This window comes from Chiroxiphia lanceolata, chromosome 19, assembly GCF_009829145.1.
Source record: "Chiroxiphia lanceolata isolate bChiLan1 chromosome 19, bChiLan1.pri, whole genome shotgun sequence".
Lineage (NCBI taxonomy): Eukaryota > Metazoa > Chordata > Aves > Passeriformes > Pipridae > Chiroxiphia > Chiroxiphia lanceolata.
In genome coordinates this window covers 8420868-8441175 of record NC_045655.1, presented here as the reverse complement: position 1 = coordinate 8441175, position 20308 = coordinate 8420868, and the positions used below count along the sequence as shown (strand labels likewise).

Sequence of the window (20308 nt, the reverse complement as noted above, 5' to 3'; positions counted from 1 at the left end):
AAGCTATTTTAGGGCCATGGGTTAGTTTGCTCAATGCAATAGCTTTCTCTGACTGTTTTGTTACTCAAATCTAATATTTGAAGTTCAGTTTAAAGCAAACCTTCACACACTCCTGCTGTGGGTATTGGAAGGGGCAAGTTTATTCCTAAAATCCAAATCCAGGATCGAGTGCTGGACAGAATCCTGGAAAGCCAGTGCAGAGTCCCCAGACACAGGGTAAGCTCTGCCTGTGCTGCAGTGCACTGCCAGCCTCTGCAGGATAACATCTGTATCTCACACAATTGTGCAATTCAAGGACAGCAGGTTCTGACTGAAAGACCGAGCTTCAGCTTCTGGGCTGTTCCTGCTGAAGCACACGAGCAGAGGGCACAGGGGTTCTGAAAGGCTGCTTTGTGCTCTGGCTGGGGAGTTCAAACTGACGTGCCTTTTCCAAGGCAAGGGAGAAAGGGCGTGTGCAGCCCGGAGCCAGCCAGGGAACGGCAGGAGCCAGGAGTGGTTACACTCTGCTACCTGTCACTTTAATTGGCCGTAATAGAGATGCCAGACCTCATCATGCACAGGGTCCAGATCCAAGCACTCCTTTTCACAGGTCATTGTTTATGCTCTGAAAGTTTTAACATTAAAGACTTTAGCAGACTGCTAATTTGATCCTCTAAAGAAAGTTTAAAAAAAAAAAAAAAAGCTCTTCCCTTTACTTTGAAGTTGTGTCCCATCACTCCCCAGGCTGCTTCCCACTGCTGGACTATCATACACTCATCAGCCATCACTGGAGGCTCATCAAAGCAAGGAGCATCCCTTTGCAGATGAAAAAAACATCCTAATCTGCAACGTTAGGAAAAAGAGTACATTATCTTCAGCATGAACAGGGCCAGCACATCAACCACAGAGTTCAGAACGAAACCCACCACATCGTTTGGCACCTCGTTCCAGCGTTGTTTGGGGCACATTTAGCTCTGAGCTGCAAGACAGTTTCCCTTCTCTTTCACATCCCAAGTGGTGCAAAGTGTCACCATGCTGGTACACCATGAGCACGTCACAAACACCACTCAGGAAACTCCTAAGGTGTCCACTCCAGCAGGAGCAGAAACGAGACCTAATTACCTAAAAAGTCTCTGGTACCGTTTCTAGAGTGAAATGCTTGTGACTGTGCAATCTGCCAGCCCTCTGCAGACTGATCCCAGGATCCTTCCCACACAGTGAACTGCTGGGACAGCCCACAGCAGGTACCCCCCCTGCCCTGGGACAGGACCCCCTGGTCTGGCAGCTCTTGTGTTGAAATGAGCTGTGAGCAACTCAGCATCGCCTCTGCAGCGTGTGTGGGGGTGCTGCAGACCTTGGCTTATAAAAGCTGGTATGCAACTAAAAAAATTATTCATATTTGCTTAAAAAGATCTGCGCAGCAGATAATAAATGTGACATAATTAACCCTCTTGAGAAGCCTTTGCCTTCAGATGAGACAATCTCATTCTATTTTTAAAAAGTCAGAACAGCAGTAATAGGGAGGGGGGATGGAAAACGTCAAACTCTCACCAGGCTTGGCTGCCTGGGACTGATGCTCAGACTTGACCTTGTTGAACCTGTCCCTGCTGAACCTGCCCCTTCAGGGCCAGTGAAGGCAGCTCTGGCACACTGTGGGCAGCAGCATTTACCACTCCTTTGGCATGGACACTCGGCAGCAAAATTAGGGAGGCCACTGTGCCCTGGGTGCCAGGTGTCACAACATCACTCACCCAGTAAACACAGAGCTGCAGCTGATGGTTAAAGGCACCCCAAGACCCCCAGTACAGACCAGTCTTAAGACCAAGGGTCAGAGCTATGGCCAGATTATGTTATTTTGAAGCAATGCTACCAGTGAACACCTATACCATGACAGGGAGAGCTGGAGGCTACTTGCAAAGAAATGTCTATTCTAAGCCTAAAGCAGAGTCCAGCACTCGCCTCTCAGCTCACTTCCCTAATTAAGCAACTTTGTAGTTACAAGATGCTCTTTGTAACTGCTGTTTGCTGCTCAGGAGACAACTCAGCTCACACACCAACATGTTTTCCTTGACAGGCCTCAAGGTCACCCAGTTGGGTGCTCAGTAAATAACAAAAAAACCTTGCATCATCTTTGCCCGGGGGTGCTGCAGGCAATGGGTGAAGAGTTCCTTGAGCTGACTTAGTGCTGCCCAGCCCAGTGGCTGGGTAAGGAGAAGGAGGGTATTCCTGGCACCTCCAGAGCACCATTAGGCACAAACAGCACGAAGAACAGGAAGAAGCCGTCCCAGGCAGGAACAGTTCTGCCTGTGTCTGAGCTAATTATTTACAGGAACGCTGGTCAAATTCCCATCCCCCCAAAAGAACTTGGCAATTATAATATTCACATTTCTTTTCTATACCACTGCAAGTCTGGCCTCCAGCAAACACAGGGAAATAAAGCCATTTAAAGAAAAACAAAGAAAAAGAGATGTTTGCCTCACAAATCATATTTCTGCCTTGCCACCCACCCAGATTAGATTACACTGCAATCTCCAGAGGGGAGGGATGCTTGGGGAATGGGAGCAATTTCAGACCCCAAGAGGTAGAGAAACATCTCGAGTTTCTTCAGCACAGTAAGAAATCCAGCCATGCCTGATAATGAGTGGTTTATGTTGGCAAGCAGACGGAAAGCATTAAGGATGTGGCTTTGCTCTAGTTTATACAGAAACACTTCCCAGAGCTCATTGGTCACTCTGAAGGCAGACAAGCCTAAAAGGTAATTTCTTAAACTTCACGTTTAAGAAATACTGAAGTAGCTCTGAAGAGTTCCTCAGGAGGAGGAGGAAGGAGCTGCAGGACCTTGGCTGCTCTTCAGCTGGTGGCTGGGCAAACCACAGGTAAAAGTGTCTCTGCTGCAGGAATAACTGGAACTGCAGCCTTTATCCAGCAAAGATCGCAAGCACTGATTTTTAAAAAAAATTTTGTCTCCCCGTCTATTTATAAAAGACATTTTATTTCTTTTTGAAGACAATCTCTCACATACCTGCTCTTCTACTTTCTTACAGTGAAGTGAATGCATTAATTGCAGAAGGGTTGCCAAGCACATCACTGAGCTCCACACGTGACAAACATGAATTAAGAACCCACTGATCATAAACCCTGGCTCAGTCAACAAGCTGTGTTTTTTCACTTATACAGTAAAATACACATAAGGCAGGAGATATTTCTACCCTTGGACCTGCACAGAAAAAGCAGATGGGGACCAAGTAGAAATCATTTATAAGAACATTAATTTGCACACTGAAAACACGACTCAAAGCAGAACCATACGCAGAGACCCCCTACTACTAACCAGCAGTATTTGCTGCAACACAGTGCCCAAAGCACTGTTTTATGTCGTCAGGAAGGACTCAAAGAGCCTGTCTTATGTTCAGTGTAGCAATCAACCTACATAACTAAAGGAAGAATAAAAGGAATGACACCATTATGCTGCAATTCAGAATTTAAGGGGTCAGCTACCCAGACATGGCGAGCATTTGAGAATATTAATGTTTGGATAATGGTTAATTCAGCAGAAACTCACCATTAGTTTTATAACCATTTAAAACATTTCACTAGGACACTATTCAAAAGACTGAGAGTTAAGATCAAGCCATGCTCAACACATGCAACAGCACTGGTTAATCAATAACTGGAGCAAAGTGATTCCATTCCCCGTGCTATTTTGGCATGGGAAGTCTTTTGTTTTGCAGGCTTTGCACATGGCAGAGATTCCCCAACCACGCTGGTGGTAAGAGCCCCCTGACAAGGCAACCACAGTTGAGAAACATCTGCACGTCAGGTGGCTTCTGGGAGACCTGCTGCTGTTTCCAGTAATTCTTCAAATAACAAACTTAAAAGAAGCCCATTAAAAGAGTATTTAAAACTGCTTGAAGGCTGCCACATCTAGTGTTGGGTACAGCTCAAGCTCCTCTCAGTTTGGGCAGATGCTGCCAAACAGCCAGTGGAAATTCCAGTCTGTCCTTCTGTACCCAGTTGCATGAATAATATTCCCCAGTACTGCAGATATCTGTTGGTGACTCCATGTTATTCCACACCTCCCCAAAAATCAGAAGGTCCACAGGCACAAAAATCACAGTTAGGACAGGGCAATCTAATCCCAACACTGGAGCAATCCCACATTCAGTGTGTCATCTAGTTCAGTAAGACTGTTTTCAACAGAAGCAGTTGTGACAGCATGTCAAAAGGGAGCAAAATGATCACAAATTATACTGGTATAAAGGCCTGGATACAGGTACCACAGAGTCCACCTTCAGGGAGCCTATTCTGAATCCATTTCAGAAGTTTTCTCTCCTCTGTGCCTCTTCCTCAACGTAAGTTGATAAATCAGCCAAATAACGTGAGGATAAATTGTTACCTGTGTCCCCAAAGCCACAAATAACCTCACAGATCTGCCACAAGCGATGAAGGTATTGCTACCAACCAAAGCAACAACATTGAACTGCCACTCCAAAATCAGCAGTAGCACAATACACAGAGCAAGGACTGCCCCAGATCACTTCTGCATAACAGGAAAGCACAATTGCTCTTCTCCATTTCAGAGACACGACAAACAACTGCAGGCCAGGAACTGTTCACAAAGTCTACACTCCCACCACTGAAAGCTTCAGAGGAACATCTCTGCTGTGAGCTGCTTTCCTGGGGTGCCAGGCACATCTAACACAGGCCCATCAGGGCAACACGGGTCCCACACGAGGGCTACAGGCAGCGTCCGTGGTTCCAGCACAGACTGTCGTGACAGCCACACACCAACCGCAAATCATTTTTTCCTGCCTATGTCACCGGCATCCCAGAGCCAGCAAATGCATTCAGAACCACAAGTGGGTATTAAAAACATTCAACAGTAAGTAATGGCAATCCAAACGCGTTGCCAGTGCCACTGAAAATAATTACAGAACGAGCCCCTTGCTTGTGTTCATCCTAAAAAAGTAGTTTTTTCCTCCTCTTCCCCTTGTAAAGGGTTAAATCCCAGATATCTGGGCATCTCCAGGTGATAGAGCTGAGTGCTGTATGAGGCTCAGCTCCGCGGGAAGACACCCCTTCCTCCCCAACACCCCCATTTCACCCCACATGGCTGCTGACAGCCACGTATGGTTTGGCGTTTTCCCATAAAATAGTACCCCAGGACCCGCTCGCTTCCACAGCGAGCCCAACCTTCCAGCACACACAACTCCGGAGCGAAAAACCCCTCCTTCGGCAAACAAGAAGAAAAACCCCCAGCGGGGCTCCGCTTCGCTCTACCTGCATTCCCCGCATTTCACGAAAACGCGGACACCGCAGCAAAACGCCCAGAGACGCTTTTCCCCCCCGGCTCCTCGATCCCCACCGCGCGGCCTCACGGATCCCCTCCCTTCCATCAGGAATCCTCCCGTCCTGACGCCGCAGCTCCGGACGGGCAGAGGCTGCGGCGTGGAAACCCCCCACCCCAAAAACACCGCCGAGAACTTCCTCCTCACCCCGCACGGAGACACCGACCGCCGCTTCTCCTTCCTCCTCCTCCTCGCCTGCTCTGTGCTGCCCGTACCTGGCGCGGCGCCGGGAGGTCGGTGCGGTGCCCACGCCCCGTCCCCGCCCCGCAGAAGGGGCGGGCGGAGTGCGGGGGGCGGCGGGGCGGGCACCAGTTGGAGCATCCCCGCCCCGCCGTTGCCAAGCGACGCGGAGGGTCCGGGCAGAGGCGTTTGGTACCCGCGGACCCGCGACAGACATCGCAGCGCGGGGTCCGTCCGTCGGTCCCCGTCCCCCGCGGGTCGCCCGCGGTTGGGTGTTGTGCTCGGGTGGGTGGGAGCGGTGCGTGCCCGACCTCGCTGGTGGGTTTAGCTGCACTCCGGTTTTGCTCAAAAATAATTCGATGTCGCTTAGAATTATTCGTAATTAAAATCAGCCGTGACTACTAGTGAGAGGGGAAAGCTGCTTGGGATTCCTGAGAAATGAAGTGCGGCTTAAAACCTTAGTAATTCTGTATAAATTATATAATTTACATTTTTATATATACACACATATATATATTACATATAATGTTTATATGCAACTGTGTTTATAAAATATATATTAATTATATATTTATATGTAATTTCTATGGTTTTATATAATTATGTGTGTGTACATGACACAAGTCGCCCAGAAAAGCTGTGGCTGCCCCATCCCTGGAAGTGTTCAAGGCCAGGCTGGACAGGGCTCTAAGCAACCTGGTTCAGTGGAAGGTGTCCCTGCCCATGGCACGGGGATTGTAAGGAGATGATCTTTAAGGTCCTGTCCAACCCAAACCATTCTATGATTCTATGTGTGTATATATATGTATATGTCTATATCTTTATATACCTATATCAGTGCTCAAGCCTATGGTGGGCAGAGACCTGTTCTCTGTGGGGAGGAGGTTGCAGTGAGAAAATCACAGAGCAGATCTGGGTTAGGGAGGGCAGGTAAAGCATTGCCTCACTCCAGGCACTGCACCCACCAGCCTCCCCACCCCGGGGTCATGGACAACTTTCCTGCAGGTGGTGAGTCTGCAGGAACACGTCTGAAACACCAACAGAGGAATTTTTAAGAACCAGTTTTGGTTTTCTGATGCCCAGTAAGAGAGGGGCCTGCCCTGGCAGACATGGCTGTCAGGTCCCCAGGCAGGGACAGTCTCTGGGGACATCAGAGTTCACTGGGGATCACTTCACCTGCCTGGTGTTCCCTCAATCCTACAACAGAGTGATGATAAAACATATCTATGGCCTTCCCGTTGTGGTGGTGCCAGGCTAAAGCACCCTCAGTGTGCTGCAAAGCAAAACAGATCCTGTTAGGAAGTGATGTCTGTTTTGTCCTTGATTTTAATCCCTTTAGTTACAAGATAAAGAGAAGCAAAACAGAAAGGCTGAGAACAGTCACACTGACTTCACTATTTTATACTCACTTCACTTAGAAGTTGTGTAACTTCCTTTTTCGCAACACCTCGAAAGAACTGTGTTTGCTGTGCTGTCTGTGCCAATGAAGAAAAAAATAAATAAAGAAAATCTGTTTCTGTGGCTTTGCAGCAGAGGACTGAGGCAGAAGGGGGTATTATTTCCACAGAACTCCTGTCCAGGGGCCTAACCCTGCCCTCACTGACTGTGACAGTTTTCACTGCTGTATCACACGTGCAGACAAGCACCTCCCTCCCAACCTTAAGGTACTGAAAGACTTGGAAAAGGGAAGAATTCCCAGTCGCTACCCGGCCATATTCCAAAATCTATTTTTAAAGTTACCTACAGGTGTTTCAAAAGAGGCAAAGCTCTTCAGGTTGTACTTTAGTTAACAGTGCTCATGTGTAGAGTTACAGAGATGCTGTAAATGTAAATCATTGAAAGATCACTGAAGTACTTTATACTTGTGTCCTCAAATCTTTTGGACTTCGCTGTGCTCAAAGACAGGGCATTTTCCAGAGAGGTCCAAGAGTTACTTGAAGCAGAGGATAAGGAAATTCTCACAAACAGACCAAAGCAGGCAGACACAAGTCCACCAGACAAACCCATCTACCAGCTTAACATCTCATGTCCCAGGTACTGCCTGAGCCTTCCCTTGTTTTCCTCACAGCCAGTGACTCTTAAGTGTGAAATATTGCAGTTCAAAAAGTGAAAGAAGAGAAAGAAATTCATTAGCCTCGATTCTCACATGCAACGCTTAAAGCAATCACTGAACTTGACCCTTTACGCAGTTCACTGAAGGAAAAAGAAAAGAATTCCCTCTCTGCTGAGCAGGGAAGCGTTGGAAGGGTGGGGGATGCCTTAGGTTTGGTGTAACAGCAACAGATGAAAGCGAAGTGCAGCTTCAGCCAGCACAGGCTCTGTCCCCACGTGTCCAGGGAGGTCACTGGGACCCAGCAGGGCTCAGCTCAGGGTGGGTCCCTGCACACACAGGACCCACCAGACCCCAGGCTCCCTGCGGTGGCTGTGGGGCTCCAGACCCTTCCTGTTTGGGAGCTCTCCTGGGAAGCTGATAAGCTGATAATGAACGATGTAACAGTGATCAAAACCACCTCCCAGACATCCTTCTGTTCATTAATCTAAATGAACGGGAAAGCACTTTTCTGCAAGACAGATCTAGGGACAGAAAACCGCACTGCTTATTAAATAGGGCACTTCTAAAATCTGCTTTTCCTTTCAGTGTTCAATTTGAAAGAGACAGTTGTATGTCAGGGGTTCACTGCAGAATAAACAACAACCTTAAATGAAATAATTACCTGCACAGTACATTTTGTAATGGTTTCCTGGAAGATGCAAGTCAGAAGTGTTTGTATTGTTACAGGGATTAAGGCAGTATTACAGATATTGTGAAATGGTTCCTGACACTTACAGAACCATTAACCAACACAGCTCGACTTCCAATAGCTTGTGATGAGCAAAACGTAAAATAAGCATTAAACAGATAAAGCAGCAACAGTTAAAATGAATATTATAATAGAGATGTTAAGAACATAAGCACAACTGTGTGGTACACCAGCTGAATGTACTGCTCACTTTGCTACCCAGGGCTTTGCCATTTATTACACAGTAATAACTGAGAAGGTACAAATCTCTCACTGAGAAAAGTGTTTCTCATAAAGGTCCTAGAAAACCTACATGGTTTAGACAATCACTGCTTATTAAACAATGACTGTATAAAATCTTTATTTAGTAATAACCCCAGCTATAATACAGGTCCATTTCTCACCTCATTAAAGCTAAGCCTGATTAAGTGGAGATTGTTATAAACTGTCTTTGATCTCCATTGAGACACACACCTTATTTTTACATATTTCATGGTGAAGTGACAATTTTCTGTTTGATATGACTTACGATTCGTTTCCTACAAAGGGAAATACTGAGCACGCTGTCACGCCTGAGGGAGGGCAGGTGGCCATCACTGGCTTCTCTTGGAGGGACGAGGACTAATTTTGGGAGTGACACAGGCCTTCAAGTGCTTCGTGCCCAGGAGCAGAGGGGGTGCAGGTCTGCCCAGGGCAGCAGCCTGGTACCACTGGCAGCTGCAACTCCCCTGAGTCAGCGCCACAGGAGGAGATGTTGCGTGATAACATTTTTCCCAACTGAGGCTGGAGCCTACTCTCTTGTCATGATTTCAGGCAGCTGAGGGATTTGTGCAGGTTAGCAATTGCTCAGATGACCACAGACACTGAAATTCGCTCCAGGCTTCATGCGTAGTTTGCATGAATAGGATCTGCACATGGAGACCCTCTTGAGCGTGGTTATTTGGGTATTCTGTGACTCCATCAGCAGCAGAATTGCTGCTTTTCAAAGGAAAGCCCTACGGTGGCAGATGTGCTCATCCAGTGCCTTAATAGCTGGCCCCTGAAAACGGCAGGGCGTTCCTTCACACCCGGTTTCCACCTTAATTCATCTTGTTTTTCCCTAAATCCCACCTGCCATATGCCTACTTCTACCAAGAGGTGTTTGAAATACTCTGTGCACTCTTGATTCCTGTCCAGGATTTGAGGTGGGGTTTGCTGACAATTACCTGTTAACAGAGAGTAAACTTTTATCCTCATTACCTCAGGAAAGAAAAGAGATGGTTACACTGGCAGAAGGACCCTTGGTACTGCCAGATCCCACAGATAATGCTATGCAGAAGCATGCCAGAGGAAATTTGGGAAAAATATTCGTATTTGGGTGCTTAAGAGGAAGACTGCTGAATACACAACTGCCTAAGTCACAATCACTGCTGACTCCTTCCCTATGAAGGGGGAGAGGCATGGCAGGGGGTTGGAATGAGATGATGTTTAAGGTCCCTTCCAACCCAAACCATCCTATGATCCCACGATCTGATGATTTCCAGTAGCACCCAGAGTCCCTGCTGAAACCAGAGGCTCCTGGCCAGGAAACCCTGGGCAGGGTGTGTTGCTGAAAGGGTTTATGGCAGGACAACCTGCTGATCTGGTGCAAAGCACCACAATTTCTCTGGAGCAATTCTGAACAAAGGCTGGCACCTCCTCTACTGTTCCAGGGGCAGAATGCTTCCTCTGAATCTCACTAACTCATCACTCACAGGCGAGTCATCCTAATGACAAGAAACTGGAGCTGAAATGTGAAGAACAGAGACTAATTAATAATGAAGATAATGAGATCACTGGAATGTATATACCAAACCTGCATCTTAATTATCTCATGGAAACTGGCAACTCCAATCATGCTTCAAGAGCCTTTAATCGTGCTCTCTCTGATGAATATTGGTGGCTATTTTGCAGAGACATATGTAAAAATACCTTTTGTATAGGGTATTTCCCCTACAATAAGAGCCAGCCAAGTTACTACTGCATGTAACTGCTCTGCTTCAAAATGAGATATTGCAGACTTGTAATTACAGCTGGCCTGATCTTCATCTCATCTACTCTCATCTTATTTTGGAGTGCTTCCTTTGAAGGAAATGCAGCAAGACTGGTGTGAATTACTGCAGTATTATTATGAATCCCTTTTATTATGACAGAACAAACCAAGAATGATCCCTAATTAAGCTAAGAAGTTTCTGCAGAAACACAGGGAGTGTACAGTCCCTGCCCCAAAGACCTTACAATTAGGATAGGCAAAGACAGACTTTGAGGTAGGGAAAAGGGGACAGAGGGAATGCAGAATGAGCTCACTCCAGACTACAATTTGTTCCCATGACTTGCTTGAAGGGGAGGCTGGGAGAAGGCTGAGTTAGGATGAACACAGGAGAAGTGTGAAGCTGGTGAGATGAAGACTGTAGAAGGGGAAGAGGCAGGCTGCACTTAGAGCCAACAGAGCCTATCCAGAACTTTCTGCAGTTTCCTCCCTGCCCTCCCCATCCCTTCACCCCTGGATGGGGTGAGGAGGTCAGCTCCAAACTACAGCTGCACAGGAACGTTGCTTTGAGTGAAGCAGGCTCAGCTCAACCCCTGCTCCCACTCCCAAAAAAACAAGACCCCAAGTGTCTGCAGAGAGTCTTATTTTAGTAAGTAAGGAAGCAGCTCTTCAGACTCCACACCATGGGGTAGACCAGGGGGGTCTGCTCTCCCCACAACCTTTAACATCAGTGACAGCAGAGCTCCTGCTTGTGTCCTCCCCTCAGGAGCAGGGCAGGCAGCCAGGCACATCAAACAGCTCGGGTCAAACAGGGCTCACAGGAGAAGGTCTCTGTGCAAGACGAGAGCACCAAAGGCAGGATGGGGCTGGCTGAGGGCCCATTAGCATCAATTCCTTGGGCCTCTAATGAAGCTGGACCTGACACTGTGACACCCAATTACAGCACAAAGACATTTTGGGGGCCTTACCCACTGCTCTCTCTAGAGAGGAGCTACTTGTAACCTTTTTGCCATCCGTAGGTTACACTTTAGTTGCTTAATGAGGCTGCGTTTGGAGAGATTTTCTGTGTTCCTCTCCAAAACCCCTCACAAGGGACAAGTAGTCAAGAACTGTGAGTCCAAAGGCCAGATAATGGAACAGGATATGCCTTCCCCTCTGAAAAGCAGTTTATTTTTTGTTCATCACCGCAACTGTACCATTGGCATTTTTTGTATCAAGCCCTGAAGGTGCTTCATAATGGTAGCTGTGAATCCACGATTAAAGCACCTTTGCCAAAAGCATTACAAAAATATGCCAGACACAAAATCTGCTCTGTTTAGCCTTTGTTAAAATGCCCAATAATAAGGAATAAAATAAAACAATAGGCTGTGTGAGCAATTTCAAGCGAAAAATACGCAGCCTGTCCCTTAGAAATGGGCTGGGAGGGCTCTGCAGACTGAGGGCACGGACACGTTCACTGTGCAGGTAAGAGCACAGAAGATGGCAAGGAAAGTGTGAGCATCCCTGAGCCACCCCAGAGCTTAAACCAAGGGGGAGCCAAGCAGAAAGATGGAATCACATTTACTCAGCTGTCTCTTCTCTGGCAAATTGACTCTGCTCCTCCATGGCTCCAGGAATTACTGCCCTACCTGAGCAAGCAACTGGCCAGGACTCAGGTGAGCCTGGAGCTGTGGATGGAGCTGGGGGTTCTGACAGCCCCTCTGACACATGTGTTGGATTCTACTAGATTCTGCTTTGTATGGTGTGTAGAAGACAGGCTGCTGCCTGGAGAACACACCTTTTGGTAGTTTCAGCTCTGAGAATACTTTCATGACGTTTTTAAGCTTTTAGCCTCTACCCATATACCACACCCTGTTAGCAGAGGAAAGGAAAAGAAAAAGAATCAGCTGTCCAGGACAAGAATAATTCATGCTGACCAGTGGTTAATATTTCTCTCATGACACATGCTAAGAGCAAGGCTGCAGAACAGAACATCCTAAAGCAAGGGAAAGGCTGTACTGAGCTCACGGGTGCAACATTTTGGCCCTATGGCTTGTTTGCATTAACACATCTCTTTAATCACACAATCACATGCTACTTCCCACTGGTCTGGATGTGTCCAGGACACAGGCTGGATGGTGCTCAGTTTATCAGCCACTATTCAATATCTGCTTTAGTCTCTTGATCAAAGTGCAGCTTCATGTCTTATTTATGGCTACTACTAACAGCCTGCTCTGCAGACAGAACTATTTATTTCCCCCCAAGCTTTTCTGTGGTGTTCATCACTCTGACATCTGAGTGCTCTGCAACGATTAATTTATCTTCATAGTCTCTTCAAAATGAGGGAAGATGGTATTCCCATTTTACAGATCAGGAGCTGTTGCACAGACAGATTGAGGTCACACATTTCCACTCATGATAGGTCCTAGTCTAAAATGTCTCAGATCTAAATTTTTTTAGGTATCTTCAAATATAATGCCAAAACAAAAATCTTCTGGTTTGTGTGTTCAAACAGAGCTCTGACTGGCTTCTTACAAAGTCAGGCATAAGCACAGGGGAGGATTAGGGACTGTGAATGCTGGTCACCAGAAAGGATGAAAGCTTTCCAACCACCAGTCTCTGGAATACTGAAAACCAACACAGATAACCCATGTGAATGTAAAACACATTATTAGAGCCTTTGATGAAGCAGCAAAGTATACCTTAAAAAACTATACACATAGGAACCTTCTCTGCCTTTACAACACAGGACCAAATCCTGAGAGCACAGTTTAAGGTGGGGAGAACTGCAGGTTCTCTCCACTTCTTGGGGTCTGGCCCATTAAGCACAGAAAAAAACCCAGAAAGCTTTGTAGTGTAGAAGACCACCCTGGGAAGGGAAGCTTTTGTTTTATCACTGCGTTAAAAGCATCTGTGGATCAAATGTGCCAGTATCACTTTACAGCATGAAAACGCCGCCCAGGGGACTCTCAAGACTCATCTTTTCAAACGCTGATACTTCTTTGTCAGTTTTAATAAAGGACAGCTACAAAAACAACGTGGGCCATGTGGTCCCAATGAAGCAGAGACCGTGGCAATCAATAACAGAAACAATCTGCACTTTCTTGCTGGGAAAATTTGCTTTTAGCAGCCACATCTATATGACAAGAAATCACTCCAGACCTCCCTTCAATTTTTATTTGGACAATGAGCCCACTGTACCCAAAGCACATTTGTGCTTAGGGAGATGTGCAAATCCAGGACAGTGTTTAGACTGATAACATGACCATGTGATATATGATGATGGATCAGCTTCCAGGATATGTTTGATCCTCCCTCTTCTATCCTAAAATGGACACTTTCCTACCTCAAAAGAAAACTCCTCTGTCAAAATGCACAGCGCACAGGTCTGCCCAACACAAACTCCTGTCTCCAGCCCCAGTTTCTAGAGATAGATGAGGCAGGTGTGTACAGTAAGGAAAGACAACAAAACCTGGGGAGAGGAGTGATATAGAAGTTTAAAGAAAACCTTTTTCATTTGCTATTCCTGAAAGACACCAAACCATGCCATGGGAAATGCTTTTTAGTTGAGAACCCGGATACATCTCAGGCCCCAGACTGTGTATGATTTATATCATTTAAATTACATTGCAGATCAAAGTTTTATTTGCTTGGAAAATTGCAGCTAAGGTCATTCACCTTTTCTGTCTTATCAATCCAGTGCCATCTTCCTGTAGCACATACCTAGTAATGGGACTCCTTAAGCAGCGCTGGTCCTCCAGCCCAGTGCCACCAACACCAGGAACTGGCTGTCACCAGGGAAAACACCCCCAGGGAACAAGGTGGCCTTGACTCAGCCCCTGGCACTGCCAGCTGTGGTCTCTCCATGCAGGCTGAGTGGGGAGCTGGTTGACAGAAGGATGAGCAGGTTGCAAAGTGAACTGTTTGCAGTGTGTGACCATTTCCACCAGGTTAAGGTGCAGCTCTGCCTGGGCTCTGCTTTCTCACAGGGATCTGGCAGTGCCAGCACTGAGCACTGCAGGGTCCTCCCTGCCAGCTGAGCTCCATCCTCCCCTGTCACCTGGTGACAGCACAGTGTGACAGACCCCAGCATCCCAGCCCCTGCAGTCCCTGGGTCTCCATGGATACAAGAGAGACGTGAACTGGTCTGGTTCCTGTGACTCTGCAGTTCACTCAGCTGCTGCGTCCCTGATCTTTCACTTTTTGGCAGACTCCTGGCTCTTTGCTCCACCAAATGAGGAACCAGATGTTTCCACTTCCTTCTGACCAAGAGTCACTACTCCATTTGTGAGCAGAGGAGCTGCCTTGTCAGGCTAAGCACCTTTCAGTAACTAATATTAATAAAATCATTTCAGTCTGAGTTGCAGCTGCTGCACATTTGTATATGCCTGGTTCAGGATTACTTTTGAGTTTAGGATCTTGGATCATGCAGAATGTCAGGAATGGGCTCAATCATCAGTTCTATCCAGAAACACGATTCTCATTCTGGGATATGGCTAAAAAAAAAAAATAGCAACCACTAAAATATTAACATATGGATGGAAAATCCTCACTACTTTCTACAAGTAATGCCTACAAAGCATTTCAGAGCCATGGTTGGATATTACAGAGGGAAGTCCAATCTCACTAAGAAACATACAGATTGTCATTTAAAAGTCACACATGGGCAGTCTTATCATCTGAAACATGAATTCTATCCTTAACGACTCCGTACAGACATCAAAACGATCCAATTTCCAACCTGGACCATCCCTAGCACATTCTTTTAGCTTTGTGATTTGTGGTTCCTATTCATCACCCATCCCCATTCATACTGAAATCTAGCAAGTCAGGTACTTCCATCAGCTCTGCACTGCAGCAGGGAGAGACAGCAAGTCAATTTTCTGTGGCATCAGAGAATGACAACTCAGTGCTTTCCATGACATTTCATTTTGGTGGATTTTAATCTTGTCCCTGAGAGACAGGAGCTGACAGCCATTTCTGGTTTGGTTTTTTTTTTTTTTTTTTTGCAACTCACAGATGAATAATAAGGAGAAGGTCAGTGGGAAGAGAGAAAGAAAACAAGATTTTTGCATGATGAAAGTGGTGCTCTGGAAAACCACCTTCCAAATCTCCAGTGAGACAAAAACAGAGAGAAAAAGATACATGCAGAAAGCTTTTTTATCAAACCTTGCAACCAGAATTATGCCTGCTTCCCCCATGCCACCCTTGCCCAGTTGTCAGATCCCTCTCCCAGGATTCTGTTCTGATATAAGCCAAGATCCAGATTCAAGGCTCCCAGGGGCAAAGCACTGAACTGAGATTAACCAGCATGAAAACCTGGAGTTCAGTCTACAGAGTTCAGGGAACATCGAGAGAGTGGGCAGCAAAGGGGATTCACCTAAAAATGGAGCATCTACAAACCCCCAGTTGTCCATAGGAACTAATGGACTCACTTTGCTCCCCAGGTGTTTTCACTTCAAAGGAACATAAAAACGTTTAGAAAACTCTTGTCTTGACACTACAGGAAACAACTCCACAAGGGCTATGACAAACCAACCACCTAATGCAGATGAGAAAGCAACAGGGATTTTTCTTGTACAGTCATTTGATGTTCTGCCCTTTGCTCTGGCCCAGCCAACTAGAGACAGAGCCTCTCGGGACACAAAAAAGCCCAAGATCCCAGACCATAAGACATAAAAACATTTCTGTGCACTGATTGCCTCCTCACAATAACCTCATTATCACAGCTGTCAGTCACCAGCACAAACCAGTCACCAGCATGGGAACTACTGACAGGAGATGCTCACCCTCCAACACATTCCCTGCCTGGAACAACACAGCTTTAATACCACCACAGGCTCCTCAGAGCCACAGTGGCAGTGTCCTGTCCCTCCCCTGCAAGGGGCTGGAAGGGTCACATGCAGAGATTCCCTCTGGCTCTGTGACACACTGCAGGGCTGCAGTTTACAGCCCCCTCCATTCCACACCGAGCTAGCACTCCTGTGAAGATAATTATTTAAGAACCAGAGGCACACACTGCCTTTTAGATTCACGTCTCACAACAGCGATGTCCTGTGATCAGGCTGAAAAATTTAAGGGCCTTTTTTCTTATAGATTTCCCCAGCACATAAATCTTGTATTCCCTGTCTTATCCAAAATTACCTTTATTAATCATTCACCTCATGCACGATCTCTCTGTTTTATTCAAGTCCTTGATGTACTGATAAGGGGAGGCTAAATTCCTGACCGTGCCGATGTGAGGCTGGATTCATCACTCACGTCCAGTTCTGATCTCAGTACTCCTCAGCCACTGCTCAATACAGGGGTGTTACAGTGAGCATTTGGTCCTGATTTACTGACCTGAACAAGTGAAGTGTTTTTAACAACTTTCAGGAAAACGCTGTCATCATTTTAAAAATCAGCAAAAAAATCTTTCCCAAGGCAGAGATTTTTAAAAACCTGCCAAGTCCCCTGAACATACAGTGCCTGAATCAGAAACTGCAACAGATGGAATCGGAGGGTTTTTTTAGTATTGTCTATTAATAAGTGCAAATGTTCACAATGACAAATGCAACATATTTTTAGTCTGCTCTGGGATAGTAGCCTGGTCTTAATCAGCACTTTCTGTCAAACTTCCCGCTTTGACACAAACCCACAATACTCCAGTTGAGAGGCTGAGTGTGCAGATACACAATCACCAGTTCTTTCAGCCCCATATTCCTGTTTCAGAGTAAGGTCTCTAAACACTCACACTGGTCTGACTACCTGCCAGGGGGGCCTGTCCTTCCACTTTCCCTTATTTCTCTCCCAGCACTCAACAATATTTTTATAACTGTGATTGCTCCATGGTTATATCTTAGTTAACCTGGAATTACTCCAGTGTAAATCAACTCAGAATCAGGCTTTGCTACTGAAATGACTGCATTAAGTCATGATACAGTTAAGTAGGAGGACCTGGCTCTGTACTGTAAACATCACAAATGCAAATGTCTTTAATATAAAGTCAAATCTTTCATTGTTATTTTTCATAATAAAAACCAGGCAACAGTGAGGAGGGAAGGGGTGGCTGTAAGCAATCTAAGACTCAGGAGCACAGATCAACATGTGCAGGGGGTCCCAGTGACCTTCTGTCTTTGCCATGTCTTTAATTCCCACACCTAATTCCCTACACCAACACCTCCAACAGCCCAACGCAGTGAAACGCCCTTGCCATGCTGTGAAACTTGGCTGCAAGCAATGCAAATATTTTGAATCTGAGTCCCGTGGCCTTTTCCCCAGGTTACACATCCAATCTTAATGGTTCCCAAAAGAACACTGTGGCAAACATAAACTGTGACAGGTTTGATAAATGCCAGCTGACGTAAAACGGACCTACTGTGTGTGTGTTTAGCTGGAAGCAGTCAGAGTGTCATGTCTGGGGTTTGTGGTTTCTTCTGGGATCAATGCAACAGTTTCTACATACCATGAGTTTATTCCAATAGGAGCCCATTTTTATACAGAGAGCACCAGAAAGGACATGGGGACACCTGGGGTTATTGCAGAGGGAGCCTGCACAGGTGGCTCTGTGCTGCTCACCTGCAGTGCTGCTGTTCTGTGGATAAAGAGACTGGGAGTGATCTCCCAAAATCACCCAGGAGAATCTTTGCTCAGTAACTGGCCTTTGGGAGGTGCTGTCTGGTGCTGCAGGGCTTCACTCTTTCCCTCCTCCCTGAGCAATGGGCAGCTCTGGGGTGAGAGGATTTCACATGATTCATTTTCTGCTGTGGCAGAGAGGATGTGTTCCCTCCTACACCTGTGCTTTTGTTCACTGGTGCTCAGACAAACGACCAAGCCCTGGGCAGTGACCTGGAGTGAGAGCAGCACTCTGAATCCCAGCACAGAAGTTATTTGTGAGGGTGGCTGACTGCACCAATTGTCTTTCCTTCCAAAGGGATATTGCCATTTTATCATTAAATCACAGTCAACATCAAAGCTGGAAGTCTCCCCAAGGCCTGAACAAAGTACATCACAGAGCTCCCCAGCTGAAACCAGTATTTCAGCTGCTGTTCCTGAGAAAAGTGATGACTTTTTTGATATTCAAATATGCTAAAACAAGCTGGCCACCAGACACACCCACAGTGACCCAGTGAGCACCAGTACTCCTGCCCAAGCCTGGTCTAAAAGCTACTGACATCAGTAGCAAACCTTCCTTTCCTTAAAGACAGTTTTTACCTTAGCCCTCAAACCCCTCATTCACTCATGCTGAGTCCCAACTACATTTCTTGAGCATCTCTGTTGGTTTAATCACCCTGTGCCCTGCCTGGGGATAGTGCTGACCATGTGAGCTCCTCCAGGGAGGCTGAATGTCCCTCCAAGGCTGGGAGATGACGCTGGAAACTTCTGGTGCCCTTCGGCCACCAAGCTTAAAGGGGAACAGAAAGTGTGTCCTACCAGACCACTTTGCTCCTACAACTTTCTGAATGCCAGCAGCTCCTCCTTGCCAGGAATAACTTCTGTCCTCCAGGCTCATAGAGAACAAATGCCCTTTTTTCATTTGGGCATTTTCATGCACTGATGAGTAGCCACAGACACAGAGCAAACGCTTCCAATCCGTGGCTGAGTGTCAGCTCTGCTGGAAGAGTTGGCATTTGTACCTGTCCTGCAGACACAACTGCTCTGCCTGGAAACAGCATGGAAGCTGCAAGTCTGGTGTAAGACCTCATGTAAGTCTCAGGGGAAAAGTGTCCTTCACTCCAAAGATAAACCTGTCCTCCCTCTCCTCCACCCCCCTTGCAGAGCTGGCCCCAAGGATGCTCAGACCAGCCTTTCATGTCCATCTTCCAGACCTTTTCAATTCTCCCATGTTTTAATTGCTTCTGTTTTACATTTGGGTGACCAGAGCACAAAAGAAACGAGTTCAAAGGCTTTCTCAAATCACAGTAAAACAGTAGGTGGTCCCCTCCACGGCAATCACACATCTTACAATTAGACAAAAGGAAAATGAAGGAAATAATTGCAGCGTCCGTATAGGGTCCCTGCTGTCAATTATCCCTGATGTGGGGTGTCTGCTCCCTGTTTCCTTCCTGGTGGCACAGCCCCAGGCAGGCAGAGGCAGCACTGACAGCCCAAGGATGGATCAGTCATCAGTCACTCCCACCTGGTGTCCAGCAGGACTGAATGGCTTCAGCTGCCTGAACACAGACATTTAATGCCACTCTAAAAACCCAACATACTCAAGGCAATCACAGGGATGTGGCACAGCCCCTCCAGGAGACCCTTTCCACACAGCAGCACCACATAGGAACGGGCACCCAGGAGACAGGGGCTGCAGGTGAGGAGAGACACATCCTTCATGGGGGCTGCAGCACAAGGGCCCTCCTGGCACTTGGCTCCACTGCCCCGTGTGAGCTGTGAACACCAGCTCACCACCCAGCTGCAGTTTGCTGGGCTCCTCAGGCTGCCTGAGCTGCTGGAGCCAAAGGTACCCCAGTGAGAGCCTTTTAGTGACCTGAGCAGGCTCTGAGCTGTGGCCAGTTCTCCCCTCGGTCCCTTCTGGAAAAGGCAACAACAGTGTTTCTCCACCCCAAACCCAGAGGAATGCACAAGACCCAGGGGACTCTCCTTTGAGGCTGCAGACACTGCAGGAACTCACCTGGGAACACCCCAAAGGCCATGCAGCTCCTCTCAGGACAGTTATTGGATTACTGCTTCGGGCTCAATGCTTTAGGCTCTCTCAGACCTGTTTAATCAGCTGGTAACGTGACACTTCCTTCTATAAAGACCTGAGATCTACTTCCCTAGCAGCATGCCTTTTCCTCCAGGAGGTCAGCCTGCATCCCTGATTTCTCGTGTGCTGTTGGCAGATTGGACAGGGATACAAGGCAAAAACAAATTAAAATTATCAAGACAGTTGTTATTTCCATGTAAACCTGACAGGATGTCCTGCTCAAAAAGGGTATCTCAAGGAGTTCCTGAGGCTGGACCATTTCAACTTCAGACAGCAGGAGAGGCTGAGCTCAAAACTCTTGACTTACTCCAAATACCCACTGGCTTTAAGTGCTTGAGCTGATTAA

The 20308-nt window shown here is 46.8% G+C and overlaps 1 protein-coding gene across 4 annotated transcripts in view; it reads right to left on the bottom strand.

Annotated features, from left to right (window-relative positions):
* The window catches only part of RAB11FIP4 (RAB11 family interacting protein 4), a 114469-nt gene that overhangs the window by 23977 nt on the left and 70184 nt on the right, over nt 1–20308 (bottom strand). The window contains exon 1 of one of the 4 annotated variants that reach the window (XM_032706701.1): nt 5475–5604. The exons of the other annotated variants lie outside the window; for them this stretch is intronic. The gene's annotated coding sequence lies outside the window, so the exon portion shown is untranslated. Of the gene's footprint in view, nt 1–5474; nt 5605–20308 lie in introns of those variants that run through there. 4 annotated transcript variants of the gene reach the window in all.